Consider the following 15,352-nt stretch of genomic DNA (forward strand, 5'->3'; position numbering starts at 1 on the left):
AGGTTGAGCTACAAACCACCCCCAACTTATCTGCCAAAGAATTGAAGGCCAAATTCCAGCAGATGCATCAAGTTCAACTTTCTGAGTCCAAGATGCGAAGAGCTAAGGCAATAGCCTTGCAAAGGAAGGATGGTGACCACACCAAACAATACACCCACCTCAGATCCTATATTGATGAGCTTCTAAAAGCAAACCCAGGTAGTTCCATTAAATTAGATGTTGAACCATGTGCTAACCCTAACCTTAAAACAAGGCAATTTAGAAGGATATATGTGTGTTATGCTGCTTTGGTTAAAGGATTTAAATTGCTTGGTAGAGAACTTCTTGGGTTGGATGGTTGTTTTATGAAAGGGAAATACCCTGGACAGATTTTGACTGCTTTTGGGACGGATGGTAAGAATTGCTTGTATCATGTTGCATTTGCAATAGTGGAAGCTGAATGAACAGACTCATGGAAATGGTTCTAAAATCTCCTTGGAGATGATCTTGACTTGCCTCATGATGCCAATTTTACTTTCATAAGTGACCAACAAAAGGTATGCACACTTAGCATATATTTGTAACAGGCTAACTCATGTACACTAATTATGGTGATTTGACTGTTATATGGACTTATTCAAGCAGTTGAGAGTGTTTTCCCTAGGGCTGAGCATCGGTTTTGTTGTAGACACATCCATGAGAACTTGAGGCAAACCTGGAGGGGAGATTTGTACAAAGGCTTGTTTTATAGGGCATCATCTGCCACTTCTATCCCCTACTTCAACATGGCAATGGAGGAGATTAAGAAAACAAATCTTGATATGTTTCTCTGGCTTAGTGAGATCCCGGCAGCAAGATGGTCAAGATCACATTTTTCAGGAAGGGCAAAAAGTGATGTTGCTAAACAACCTTTGTGAATCTTTCAACAAGCAACTTGTTGGAGCAAGAGACAAGCCGATCATTACATGCTTGGAGTATATTAGAGAGTATATGACCATGAGGATTTTGACTGTGAAGAAGATGCAAGCCACTGCAAGGGGCCCATTAACACCGCAAGCAACAGAAGCATGGGATGAAATCCAAACAGAAGCAAGCAAATTGACAATTATGATGGTTGATGAAGTGACTTACCAGGTATGAATATTTGCCTGACTATGATATTACAACCAATCTTTTATTAATATGCAATTATATTTATAGGTTAAAAGTCTAAGGAGCCAATGTGTGGTGAATGTGGAGGATAGGACTTGCACATGCAGGAGATGGGACTTGACAGGTATGCCATGCAAACATGCTTTGGCAGCCCTATATGACATGATAGAAAACAACATGCATGTTGGTCCATTAGAGAAGTGGGTTGATGTAGCTTACTGGTTAGACACTTGGAAGAAGGTCTATAAGCACCAAATCAGGCCAATACTAGGCCCTGATATATGGGCACCCTCAAATGCCCAACAATAATAACTCCACCTAAACATCATACTCAGATTGGCAGACCGAAGAAGAGCAGGAAGAAGGCACTAGGTGAGAAGAAGATTTTGGCAGCTAGTAAGAAGAGGAAGATGAAGATTCATGAGGTTCAGGAAGTGTTTTCTGTAAGAGGAAGACTTACCAGGTTGGGGCATGAAAAAAGTTGTGGAAGATGTGAAGGTTACGGACACAACATCAGAACTTGCAGGGCACCAAGTCAACCATAATGATGTCAACAAGGTGTGTTTGAGTAACATTGATGGTGTGTGTTTGAGACAATTTAAGACCTTTGTTTGCACTTGCTGGTACCATGTGGGTGTTATCATGGTTTGTGTTTGAAACAATTTAAGACTTGTAGAATGTGTGTTTGATTTGGGATATGATGGTTTGTATGTTATTTTCACAGTTTGTGTTTAATGCTTTTAAAACTAGTAGCATGTAGTCAAATCATGCAAACATTACAATACATTTAATCATATCAAATTAAAGTATTCAAATGCAAACAATACTAGAAACCAAGTACAATGTTACTTTCAATGACAATCATCATTTGACCAGTCAGAGTCCCACACTGGATCGTCTTCATATGGATCATGATAGTAATCTTCTTTCGGCTCACTGGTGTACTTGAAAGCTGCTTTCACAACCTCAGGGTCATAATCATCACCAAGATCCATTTCATGTTCTTCACTTGGTCTAAATAAGTTATCTTCTTGCACTAAATAAGCCATCAACTCATCTTCACCCAATTGATATTCGTTGTCTTCTGTAAGGCCCCGATCCCGGTGCCCTACTTTAGTGTTGGATTTACTCATAAACACAGTTCTACAAATCAGAGTTTATTAAAACTTTCACGGAAACGCTAACTTTGATCATTTAATACAAAAACATTCGATATTTTCTTTAAAACATAATATACAACGTCATATTTAAAACATCAATTCTCTTCTGACTTCAGATGTCAACCTTTCAATCCATGTCATGTGCCCTCCTCATGCTAGCTCATTAAACACATTCACCTGCGTGCATACTAAAAGTCAGCTACGCTGAGTGAGTTCTATTTAATCAGACAACATACAATACATACACATATCATACATACATACATATACGCATATACATATCCATACTAAACCAGTTACCTTTCTATCATACATACATACATACATACATACTATCACTTACCCCAGTCCACCGAGAGTATGTTCATAGTCCGGCGTCTTTACCAATACTCAGGGTCGTGAACACGAAAAAGGTCCGCAGTCCTCACCTATGTTCACCATTTATGGTACGTGCAAGGTCCGCAGTCCTTCCCTATACCATTCTACATCCACAACATGTACAAGGTCCACAGTCCTTCCCTATGTTGCAACCTAGTTCATAGCACGTACGAGGTTCATAATCCTCCCCTATGCTACCACAATACAACTACAACACGTATAAGGTCCGCAGTCCTTTCCTATGCTGGCCCCTATCTGAAGTAGGTATAAGGTCCACAGTCCTTAACTACGTTCTCATCTATCATCTATAACACGTATAAGGCCCACAGTCCTTAACTACGCCATTACATTCCAAGTCTATGTCCAATGGAAGTTAGAGGGATTTTTCATCCTAACTTACTATGTCAGACGTAGAACTCATTTGACATTCCTGTACCTGCATACACTTACTTTGCATATACAATAATTACATCGTAACATAATAACACTAAGCGTTCTTCACATCATACATTTAACAATCATACTCCTTGTCGATACGTGCAATATCCGAAGATCGTTCACGCCCCGACAAGCATTCATTCATAACGTTCATACATCATCCATACATTTCATATAACGTTCACTTATTTATAACCTGACGATACGCGCAATATCCGAAGATCGTTCACGTACCGACAAGCAATCATTCATATCTATCACATATATCATATATAGCATACACTTACCACTTAAGGTAAGTGTATTAACTAATCACATCGAGTATGCACACAGCCCCGAAAACATAACAAAGAATGGGGCTAGAAACTCACCTGGATCCTGTTCCATTCTCCGTTAATCGTTAATCCTTTCTTTAGTTGAGCCTGCTAACTGTTTATAAATCACACGTATTAAAATTCATCCTATTTGTATTCCAGTTGGAAATGACTAAGTCTGGTATGATCGGTTGGCCTTGTTTAGATTTCATTTACTTATTATTCTTCCCATGAACCCTAATTTAAGGTTTTATAATTATTTTATTGTTATTTCTCTTTCCTTAAACATTTTATTATTAATATAAGGCTTTTGGATTATTTTAATATTATCTTTCTTTGTCGAGTTAACGTCCCTCCTCTTAAAGTGTCATGTGTTTATAAGTATATTCATATTTAAACGTAGGTGTGTGTATGTATACGACACACAGGTTATCTTATGCACGTGGATTTCCATGTATAACCTTGTATGCACCTGTAAGCGATTAAACCTTTACATGTATATGTGTATACACTCGGGTTCACTATTTAAATTGATTAACGGTGTTAACCGGGGCTGACTAAGTTATATTGCATTATTTTTACTGGCCTCGCTAACGGGACTAATAGAATCCGTCTTATGGTTTATTAAAGCATGGGTCAAGCCCAAAACAAGTGTTTGGCTAATATGGGCTTAAGAGCTCGTGAAATGGGCCATGCCCATATGTCTGATCCAGTGAGTGGGTAGTTGGACTCATATCTAGGTCAACCATCGTTCCTCTCACCTACTGCTCATATCAGATCATTGTAAATGAACTAAGCTTGTAAACAAGCCCCTACGGTGTTCTAGCTCCATGTATACGATTAAGTACAGGTAATCAGTTCACCGCAATCGGATCCGGGATATAATCGATTCCTATTTGTAAACGAAATCCGATTGTACTCGAGTTCCAAGTAATCGAATTAACCTATAATCGGGTCTTGGAAATCGATTACATGATGTAATCGAGTTTATTGTTACCGAATTCAAGGTAATCGGGTTTATGGTGATCGAATTCAATGTAATCTGCTTCCGGGTTGAAATATGTTTCAATAATTGTAATCGAATTCCTCTAGGAATCGATTACAATTGTAATCGAGTGTATATGTATATTGTAAACGATTATGGGTATTAGTTAGCTTCTATTGTAATCGAGTTTTTGTTATCGAATTGTATGCGATTCTTAGTGTAATCGATTCCTGTTGTGAGCGAATCTGAGATTTTATACATGTAAGCGACCACCTGTAGTGTAAGCGAGTTTGGCATGTAATCGAGTTCATATTGGGCTCGATTACAATGTAATCGAATTGATTATTACCATGTAATTGAGCCTTGGTTGTAATCGAATGCCGAGTGTATGCGATTTCTGTGTATGTATGTATTCTAAATGTTTGTATGCGAATTACCCTTGTAATTTGTTTCCAGGATGGGATCGAGTTTGGAGTTGGGGCTGGTGGGTTTGGACTCTCCACCCACAGCCCGTTTCTTGATATTATTATTATTATTATTATTATTACTACTACTTAACACATAAACCTCTAACATGATGCTATCTTAACCCTTATGCGTTCTCGTGTCCATTTCCGGGTAAGACTTGACTCGGGAAACCATAAAATTTGGATATTTAAGCCTAAAATGTTAAGAATAGGTCTAGGGTTTCTTTAAACGAGCCGTTCATAGTTACGAGTTCGTTAAGTTCCATTTTAACATCAAGTTTTCAACTTTAATGTTCGTTTATACCCGATCAACACTCGTTTTAAGTTTCAAGGCCAAACATTAAGGAAAACATAATATTTAAGGATCAAGAACATACCTTTTTGTGTTCGTTTGTTGTCGTTTGGCTTGGTTATGAACTTAAATCCTTGGACCTATCTTATATATAGAAGATTTGATAATAGTTAGCTTGATTTGGTCTCGGATCTCTTTCTTCCTCTCTTGGCCGTTTATGTATAGCAAGGAAGGTGTGTGTGTTTGGAGTGTGTGTAGAGATTATGGAAGATGAAAATGAGGATAAGGGTTTTAGGATGCTTTAGGGAGATATTTATACTCCTCAAAGCCCATGGACCTAAAGCTCATCCCACCATCTTGATCCATTTTAATTACCCAAGTCCGTAATTCTTTCTATATTTAATATTAATTAACTATTAACACTCGTTTATAAATTCGTGGGCTTTCTTTTATCTTATTATTTTATCATTTTATTCTTTCTCTATTAATCCGAGTAACTGTTATGCCATAAATAAATTATATATTTAAATATTATTCTTTGAAAATTCGGGATGTTACATCTTCCATTTGACTTTTGTCTTGGTCAAACTGCACATTCTCAATTTCATCCTTCCCTAACTCAACATTCTCAATTTGATCATGGCTGCAACATGACTGATAATGTGGAACATATATTTAAAGTGAATAGATGAAACAAGAAGCTCTAAAATATAACATAAACTAAAATAACAACAAAGATTACATTATCCCATACTACAAATACAATGTTAACAACTAATCAATAAACACACACATAAACGAAGAACAAAAACCAACTAATTCCTAGCAACATCTTCAAGCTTGTTACTTCTTTGGTTTTCATTCTTGCAAAATCATCTTTCTTGTTCATCATCGTCACCATTGCTTGAATTACCTTTTCAACTAGGGCATGTGGGATCATCAGCCCATTTTAGCCATCCACAACTCCCCTTCTGTAACGGATTAAATATATCAACAAAAAACAACCCTAATTCGATTCACAGATTAGAACAATTACCCCTAAAAGTGACCTAAGCCACACGATAGACCAAATCATCATCGATTAACAGACTAGAACCCTAATTCGTGAGTAATTAAACACTTACACAACACAAGAATCGACGACCCGGGTTTGCAGTGGTCCTGGATATCCGGTAACATGTCGCGGCACCACATGAACATCTCACACAAAGGTCATCTGCACGGGAAGGCTTGGAAGGTGAACGTGAGGAGATTTGACTTGACTTGGATTGAGACATCCGTCAATCGAATGCCGGAAAATGGAATATTACGGGGTAGAGGGAATCGCCGGAGATGGAATCATAAAGGGAAACAGGGTAGATCGTTTTGTTATAAAAGGAATCAAGGGTAACATAGTAATTTCCATTATTTTAAACGAGTCAACGACGGGTCAACTGACGACAGGAGTCAGAAGAACCCGCCGGAGAAACATAGTGGTCCAAAGTTCACAAAATCTTTTTCAGTGGTTTACCCATCCAACGACGATATAAACCAGGGAGGCAAATTGCAGATTTCTCTTTAAAGTTATATATAGTTTTAGACAATTTGACCTTGTTGCAGTCTTGTAGACATAGTATATAAAGATTTTTTTTCAGCATATGTTCATTGTTTGTATCAATGTAGTTAAACATCAAGGTCATACTCAAGAAACATTTCATTTACTCGAGATTGGGCCAAGATAATAAAGATAAGACCAGAAATCATATGAAATTGAAATTGTGTCACACTTTATGAAAGATTCAAAATTCAAATATGTAGAAATATTCCAAAACATGAAGCTATTTAATTTCTATCCATCCATTAATAAACTATGTTCTTGATATTTTGATTTTAACACACCAAACTCCGAGACAATACTTGCATGAACTCCTTTTAGGGTGTCTGCCTTTAGACGGGCCGACACTAGGGATGAGCGTGGGACAGTACATGTATCCGTATCCGTATCCGTACTCGTTTGTACTCTTACCAAAAATCAATAAAAACATGTACCAGTACTTGTACCAAATTTTTCGGTATGGTACGAGTACGGGTACGGGTATTGGTATGGGTATTTTTGGTACAATACCCGTTTTTGTACCACTTTGCTCTTTTATTTCCAAATTTTCTAAGAAATAAATTAAATACAAAAGAGAATTAAGTTGGTGAAATAGTTGTGTGTGACATGGTTAAAACCTAGAACCAAGTTTTGTTCCTAGGTTTGAATCCGGCTATAAGACTATACCCATTTGCAACCTAAACCAACCCAACCTTTTATTTAAAAATTAATTTCTCCATTCTCAATCTACACAACCCAACACATCACAAACTTTTACTCTCATTAACAACCCAACCTCAACTATTTTTTATTAAATAAATTTCATTACAATAATTTTTAATTTACTACAAGTTATTATAATAACTAACTAATTATTATATTTTTAAAACAAATATATTATTTGGTTGGAAAAACTAAAAAAAATATTTATATATTTATATTTATCAAGCACACTTAATAAAATAGATAAGATAAGTTACAATCCTAGCATGAAATATAAAATTAAACATAATAAAATGATACAAACTACATAATTATTCGTTAACACCAAATTTTTGCCAAATATGCTCAATCAAATCGCTTTTTAGCACGTTATGAGTTTCTCTATTTATTTTATATTAGAAAATACAAATTTTGAAACGAACTCCGTTTTTTATAAAATTTATACCGGAATGTTCAAAAAAAAAACTAACAACATTGTGTTTTTAAAATATTTTAAAAAGTTAAATATTATAAGTTATTAAAGAAAAATCAAATTATATTTAAAATGAATTATTAGAAAAGGAAAAGAAAAAAGAAAATAAAAATCAACCAACACACAAGTGACATGTGGAATCCACTTTTTTACAATCTAGTTTGCAACCATGGTTGGTGGAACGACCAGATTGTGAGTTTTTATTGATTATTTATTTATTTTATTTAAATTTAGTAATCCCAATGTACAATCAGGTTGCCAATAGGCATAGTCTAAGCATCCCTTTTCATTTTTGGCATTTTTTTCTAAAAAGTTTCATCATTCGACTTTATTTTATAACACGAGGGAGGGTTACATACAAATTACAAATGGTTAAAATCCTAGTCTCTTTTATCTCGTGGTTCTTGTCCTTGAATCTTCTCTTGGTCTACTTTCTCTTTTGCATGAGTCCCATTCAATAACTCGCATGGGTCTTTATCTCGTGATTAGATGTCTTGTTGAGAGTACTTGTACTTTCTAACTACATTAGTTGCTTCAATCCCTTTACTAGATATTATGGTTACTGAAGGGGTATGCACCCGCCTTAACATCGAGCGGGGCGGGTCAACCCACAAGATATAGACAAGAGGCTTGAAATCAGGATGTCACGAAGACACAAAGCCAAAACCTATGCGCGTGGCTCATATCACATATGCTCACGCATATCACATATGCTCACGCATCACATATGCTCACGCATATCACATCTGCGCTTGGCGCATATCACTTATGCTCACACATATCACATGCTCACGCATATCACATCTGCGCATGAAACATCTGCGCGTGAGAATAAAGAGAAGACCTTGCGCATCCCCGGAATAGGCGCATAAAGGACAACACAACAAATGAGACAATAGTCTAATCCAAATCAGGATAAGGACAACCATGATTGTACTCATCAGACAACCTTCCAGAAGGTATCTTTTAAGGAATAAAGAATGTGCTGATGTTGACAGCTGCCAATGAAGGGTGGACAACTCAGCAAAACCCATGTGCCACCACGTGATGGCACATGGGTCAGGTAAAATACCTTGGTCAGAGAATAATCAATGAAAAAGCACCAGGTGTCCTAAGTACAAGTGGCGCGAAGCAATAGGAGGAGGCCAAAAAGGCCCTAATTGGGTCTGAGCCCAATCATTGGAAACCCTAATACTATAAATACCACACCACCTCCACAGTTGGGGTCAGGGCAAGAAATATATTCTGAATCCTTTACTCATTTTCAGATTCTTATCTTCTCCTGCAATATCTTATTCTCACACTGGAGGGTTACCCCAAAGAGGACCCCTCTGTCCCTTTCTGAGGGGTAAGCTCACGGTGCTGTTCGTTTTGTAGGTGGAAGAACTCGTATCTCGGAAAACCATCGGTGATATAGCGCACTCATACCCGAGGAACGTAGATCGTATACAAGGTAAGTCGATCCACGCTTCTTCAGTTACCCTTTATTAGGCTTTGTCACACATATTTTGTGTCAGCTTATTATTATGGGACTATGACATGTTTCCATAGCATGCTCTATAGTTAAGACTCAAAATTTCAATACGACAATAATATTTGAAAACATGAAGTCATTCTATCAAGTTGTTGAGCTTCTTGTGGATTAATAATAGGTCACAGCTATTTGAGGAGAGTTGGGAGGGGGGGGGGATTATTTAAATTTGCTTTTGTGTTAACTCTTTTTTTGTTTCGATGGTGACGCCTTCGAGCTATCTGGAGATGCCATGCCTCTTTCTGTAGTGTTGTTGGATTGTTAATGAAGTTCTCTTTTCAAATATAAAAAATAAACAACGATTTCGAAACAAATAACATACAAATCTCCTCACAACCTTAAGCTCAATTTTTTTGCTAATTAAATTATTGCCATGTCGTTATTTCTCCTATAACCAAGCCTCGAAGGCCTCACTTAATTTCTCCTATAACCAAGCTTTACCGGTTATTGTGATCCTACCCAACCTGACTCAAAAACTCCTACTTCGGTTTGAACACCGCACAATACTAACATCGTTGAAAAAAATTACGAAATCCACCAATAATAAGAATTCATTTTAGGGGTGCAAACGAGCCGAGCTACTCGAGATCGGCTCGTTAGAAATCTCGATCGAGCCGAGCTTAATCGAGCCCGAGCTTGAGCTTAAAAGTAAGCTCGTTTAATAAACGTGCCCCAGCCTGAGCTTCACTTATCGAGCTAGAGCCGGTCATTTATATAATATTTTAAAATATATATTTATAATTATTAACTAATATGTATAATGTTCATGAAAAAGTAAACATAAATAATTAAGTAATATATATTATTTTATACATAAAATTATAATAAAAAAAATATATAAAAATAATTATAATTAAATAAAAAGTAATTGATAAATAATAAATGAGCCGAGCTCGAGCTTGAAAATCTACTCACGAGCCGAGCTTGAACTTTGAAAATAGAGTTCGAAACAAGCCGAGCATGGGCCAAGCTCGGCTCGGCTAGGCTCGTGTGTAAGTAAACACCTACCAATGCCTTACTACCTAAATTATCAAAGTAAGAAAGTAACCGAAAGCTGAACTCGAATCTAACATGTAGAAAGAGCTGACAGTTTTCTAGTTAAGTCACAATCCACTTCCTTTCCCTCCAAAACATGCGAATAAACCACCCTCTTCTTCCCCAAATCAAAGCCCTGATCCTCACACACCCTCAACACCCTACTCACAAACTCACACCCACAACACGCCTTCACTCTCTACACCCACAACCACTACACCTTCTACCTAGCCCTCACACACTCACTCACCCAACCCCACCTCATCCCACACCCACTTAACCAAAACCGGACATTTTTCCCACACTTACATCCTAAACACATTAATCCATTCCTACATCACCCAAAACGACATCGTTTCAGCTTATAACGTTTTTAATAATATTAATCACCCAAATGTGGTCTCGTGGACCTCGATTGTTTCCGGGTTCTCGAAATGCGGGTTTCATCGTAAGGCGATCGATATGTTTCGGTCCATGAATGCGAATGTAAACCCGAATGGGAATACGATTGTTAGTGTTTTGGCTGCTTGTGGTGGTGTGAATGGGTTAAATTGTGGGAAAGCTGTTCATGGGTATTGGTTGAGGAGGTTTGAGGATGAGAATGTTGTTGTGGATAATGCTTTGTCGTGTTTTTATTTGATAGTCGGGTCGGTGGAGACTGCGCGCCACGTGTTTGATGAAATGCCTAAACGAGACGTGGTGTCGTGGACCGCGATGATTGGTGGGTTTGTAAGAATAGGGGATTGTGGGAAGGCGGTTGAGGTGTTTGATGAGATGGTGAGAGGTGGAGTTAGGCCGAATGAGGCGACGGTGGTTAATGTGGCGATGGCGTGTGCGAGTATACGGGCGTTGAGTTTGTGCGAGTCGGTTGAGTTGTATGTTCGAGAAAGTAGTGATATCCCGGTTGAAGGAAACGTGGGAAAATGCGTTTATTAACATGTATGTGAAATGTGGTAGTGTAAGTAACGCGGTTCGTGTGTTTAAATCACTTAGATTTAAGGATACGATAGCTTGGAGTACGATGATTAACGGACTTGCATTGAACGGGCTTGGACATCGCGTGTTACCATTATTCGGGCTTATGTTGCTTCACGGGGTTGCACCGGATGATGTTACTTTAATAAGTTTGTTAACCGCGTGTAGCCATAGTGGATTAATAGATGAAGGGTTGATGTTGTTCAAAGGCATGGTTAAAAGTTATGGTGTTAGTATTAACGAGAAGCATTGTGCGTGCGTTGTGGACTTGTATGCACGAGCCGGGCAGTTAAAAGAAGCAGAGGAGTTTGTTAGGGGTATGGGTATAGAACTGGATGGGCCGGTTTGGGGTGCGTTGGTTACTGGTTGTAGGGTTCATGGGAACGAGGCGATGGTTAGAACCGTAGGCGAGAGCCTTGTGGACAAAGGTGCAAGTGGTGGGACTTTGAGTCTGGTGTCAAATAGTTATGCAAGTTCAAGTAGATGGGATGAATCAGTGGAGTTTAGAAATAGGATGAGTTGTTTAGGTTTGAAAAAGATGGCTGGTTGTAGTTGGATTGAGCTTGATGTATAGACCAATGCTTGTTATATGTCATCACGTTTCTAATGTATGCTAGTAAAATACTTGTTTTTAGTTTTTTACAGTAGTCCATGATGTTTAAAATTTGAAAGCTTGTCATATGAAATTTGGCTAATGGTTATTTAATAGTAACACACATAGTTTTATAAATAATATTTATACAAAAAGTTATACAAACTTTAAAAGATATAAAAAGTAGACGTATTGTCATCATAAACGACTACGACAAAAACTCCTAGGTTATGAGGTGTGGGAGAGTGGAAACTGGTCCAACATGACGGGAACCTATGCCATTGAACGCCACACTGTGTGTGTGTGGGACCACGAGCATGGTCGGTTGGTGTGCAAACTCCAAGGAAGTGGAGCTTTGTGTCACGGGTCTATATTTTTAACCTTTGTGTGACCTTAGAACTTGGTCTAAGTGAACTTTAGTAGTTGGTGGAGAAGTCTTTGAAAGATGGTGTCGGTTTGCGAGAGTGCAAGTGGTGCTTGAATTGCTATAAGAACAAATGCTTGTATTACTTAATAACTCGTACTCATTAACTTGTTTAAAAAATATTTGGTAATAATATTTGCGGCGCAGTTTGTTGCCCGCTTACCTGCCACTTCATTGTAAACCATTTGGATGTTTCTATGAAATATAAAAGGAGCATTTTTCCTTAATAACTTGTACTAATTAACTTGTTTAAAAAAATCTAAATATACAATGTTGTTTAATTTTATTTTTATTTTTTAAAAAATCCCGTATAAAGTTGTATTAAAAAACCGAATTGGTTTCAAAATTATTTATTTTTTTCTCTCATAAAATTCATCAAAACATACTTTAAATTAAAAAAATCTTTCGGGCCCACGCTGTAATAAAGCCAGTACCAAAGACCAAACCATCATTATCTTCCAACGTTAACATTTTCGACCGTTACACCACCTAGTCTATATAAACACACCACAACTCATCTCCATTTGCACCACACCAATTCTTCTCAATCTCTTAGGCTGAGGGGTGTGGGGGGCTCTAATGGGGGCGCGAGTGGGGGCTCTAGCCAATGATATTGTGACGTGTGGCAGAGAGAGAATTGGATAAGGGGGGTGTTGGAGCCCCCGCTGGAGCCCCTGGCCCTGGTGTGGAGTGGCTCCAGCAGGGGCTCCAGCGGATTTTTTTTTTTATTTTTTTATAAATATATTCAAAAAACGTATTATTAAAAAAACTCATAAATTATTAAAAAAACACACATTAAAAAAAACACATTAATATCTAAAAATAAAATAAAAATTAAAGTACTTAAAAAACATTATTCTTATTCTTCGGCTTGGTCTTCTTCGATCAACCTCTTTCGGATACGTTCCTTTTGCTTTTCCATCAGCATTTGATCGACCGGATTTAGGTTACTGAAGTCTCTTATAAGGAAGTCCAAATCTCTCATTCGACTTTTTTCCTTTTTGTCATTAGAGACCACCTCCATGGTTTTGTTGAATTTATTGAGGGATTCAACAAGATCGACGATGTTTACGGCTCCCCCCTCAGCCGGTTTTTTCCCCTTGGCGTCCCTTCCCAATGGCCGCCTCCTCGGCGGTGAAGACGTTTCCTCCCCCGCAATGTTTAGGTCGAATCCAACGCGGCAATCCGACCCGGCGGAAGTGCTATACGCTCCAGACGAACTAGTTTTAGTCCGTTTCGGCCCTACTTCCGCATCAAGGTCCGGCGCCACCAGCTCAACCCACTTGGAACACCTTTTCAACCTCTCCCACAACTTTAAATCGTCCCACGTCTTCACCATCCCATACCTCCGCAAACACTCCTGCCTCCACTCTTCGACAGTGAAATTGTAAACCGCCAAATCATCACTGCCACTTGGTCTCATACGACCGGCGTTCCTGTTGAAAAGATTAGTAAACAAGCCGACAAATTTTCTGATTTCGGACCACCGACCCGAAATCATATCGGCGTTTCGCTCTGTACTCCCAACGAGCGTATAGAACGTCTCCCTAACCTTTGTCCAAAAAACCTTGCTTTTTTGGTAGTCGGCTGCAAAATGAATAATTAAATTAGATTTCCAGTTAACTTTTTTATTTAACTTTTTTATTAAAAATCATTTTTAAAAACGTTAAAACAATTACCGCAACGCCAATCCTCAGAAATGACTGTCCAAGCCCGACACAAGGCTTCCTTCTCATCCGATGACCACGGAGTGGTTTTCCGTTTCGTCCTCGGAGTCGAAGCCGGTCCCGGCCCGTCCGTTGCAAGTTGTTTTTTCCGGTGGACGCGTCTTCTTGCTCCCGTAGCATCACCGTGTGATTCTTGTGTCTCTGGAACAACAAAGTTAGGAGACGGTTGTATGTTGGATGATTGAAAGCCGGATGTTTCTTGCGGCCCCGAATAATACATCGGTTGGTCTGGTGACGACCATAAATCGTCGTCAATATAATCTGAATCTAGGTTTTGGTACCAATTTCCAGACATTTTTGGGTATTATATAGGAGTTTGGGATATTATATAAGAGTTTGTAAGGTGAAATTGTGTTTTGATATTGTTGAAATGGGAGTAATTTGGGGTATTATAGAGGTTTTAAGGGTTTTTTTTAAAAAAATTCGGAGCTCCAACGGCTCTTTTGGGCGAGCTCAACGGCTCTTTCTCTCTCTTCTCCCGCGACCACACTCACGCCTGCCTGGGGGCTCGCGCTCGCGCCCCGTTCGCGCCCCGGTTCGCGCCCCGGTGGTGTGGGGTTAGCGCCTGGGGGCGCGAGCGGAGGGGCTCTCGCGCCCAGGTTAGCGCCCCACACCCCTCAGCCTTACATTATTATTACCATTCACTTTCTCTATACAAAAAATGGCCTCCACCGGTGCTCTAAGAGTTGCACTCATTGCTCTCATTGTTCTAGCCATCTCCTCCACCTCCGCCTTTGCTCGCGAATACATCGAGTTCTCACCCGTACCCGCTCCTGCCCCGATGGAGGCCGGTTCGGCTGTTTCGGTCACTCTTTCAATGATGTTTGTTGCAGCTTCGATTTTGGTTTCTGTTGTCGGTATTATGTTGCATTAGAGACATTGGACTGATGAAGTGATGAGAGTTGAGAATGATGAGTTGGATTTATAATGGTTTATTTATTTATTTATTTTTACTTTTGGCCCTAATATCTAATCAGGGTTTTTTTTTTTAATTTATTTTTGTGCTACTATTATTTGAAATTATTATGAATCAAATATATTTATTTATTTATTTGTTTGTTTGTCATCCGTGAGTGTGTAATTGAAAAAATTGAATCGACATTCAAATTAACCGACTTGATTAAACTGTAAGACA

The 15,352-nt window shown here is 38.5% G+C and overlaps 1 pseudogene; it reads left to right on the top strand.

Annotated features, from left to right (window-relative positions):
* The first annotated feature begins 6,463 nt into the window (after window positions 1-6,463).
* LOC143610932 (pentatricopeptide repeat-containing protein At2g03880, mitochondrial-like) lies at window positions 6,464-12,063 on the top strand (annotated as a pseudogene).
* The last annotated feature ends 3,289 nt before the right edge of the window (window positions 12,064-15,352 follow it).

Source organism: Bidens hawaiensis, unplaced genomic scaffold, assembly GCF_021521415.1.
Source record: "Bidens hawaiensis isolate Kalapana, Puna unplaced genomic scaffold, B.hawaiensis_p1.1 tig00028741_1, whole genome shotgun sequence".
NCBI classification, from domain to species: domain Eukaryota; kingdom Viridiplantae; phylum Streptophyta; class Magnoliopsida; order Asterales; family Asteraceae; genus Bidens; species Bidens hawaiensis.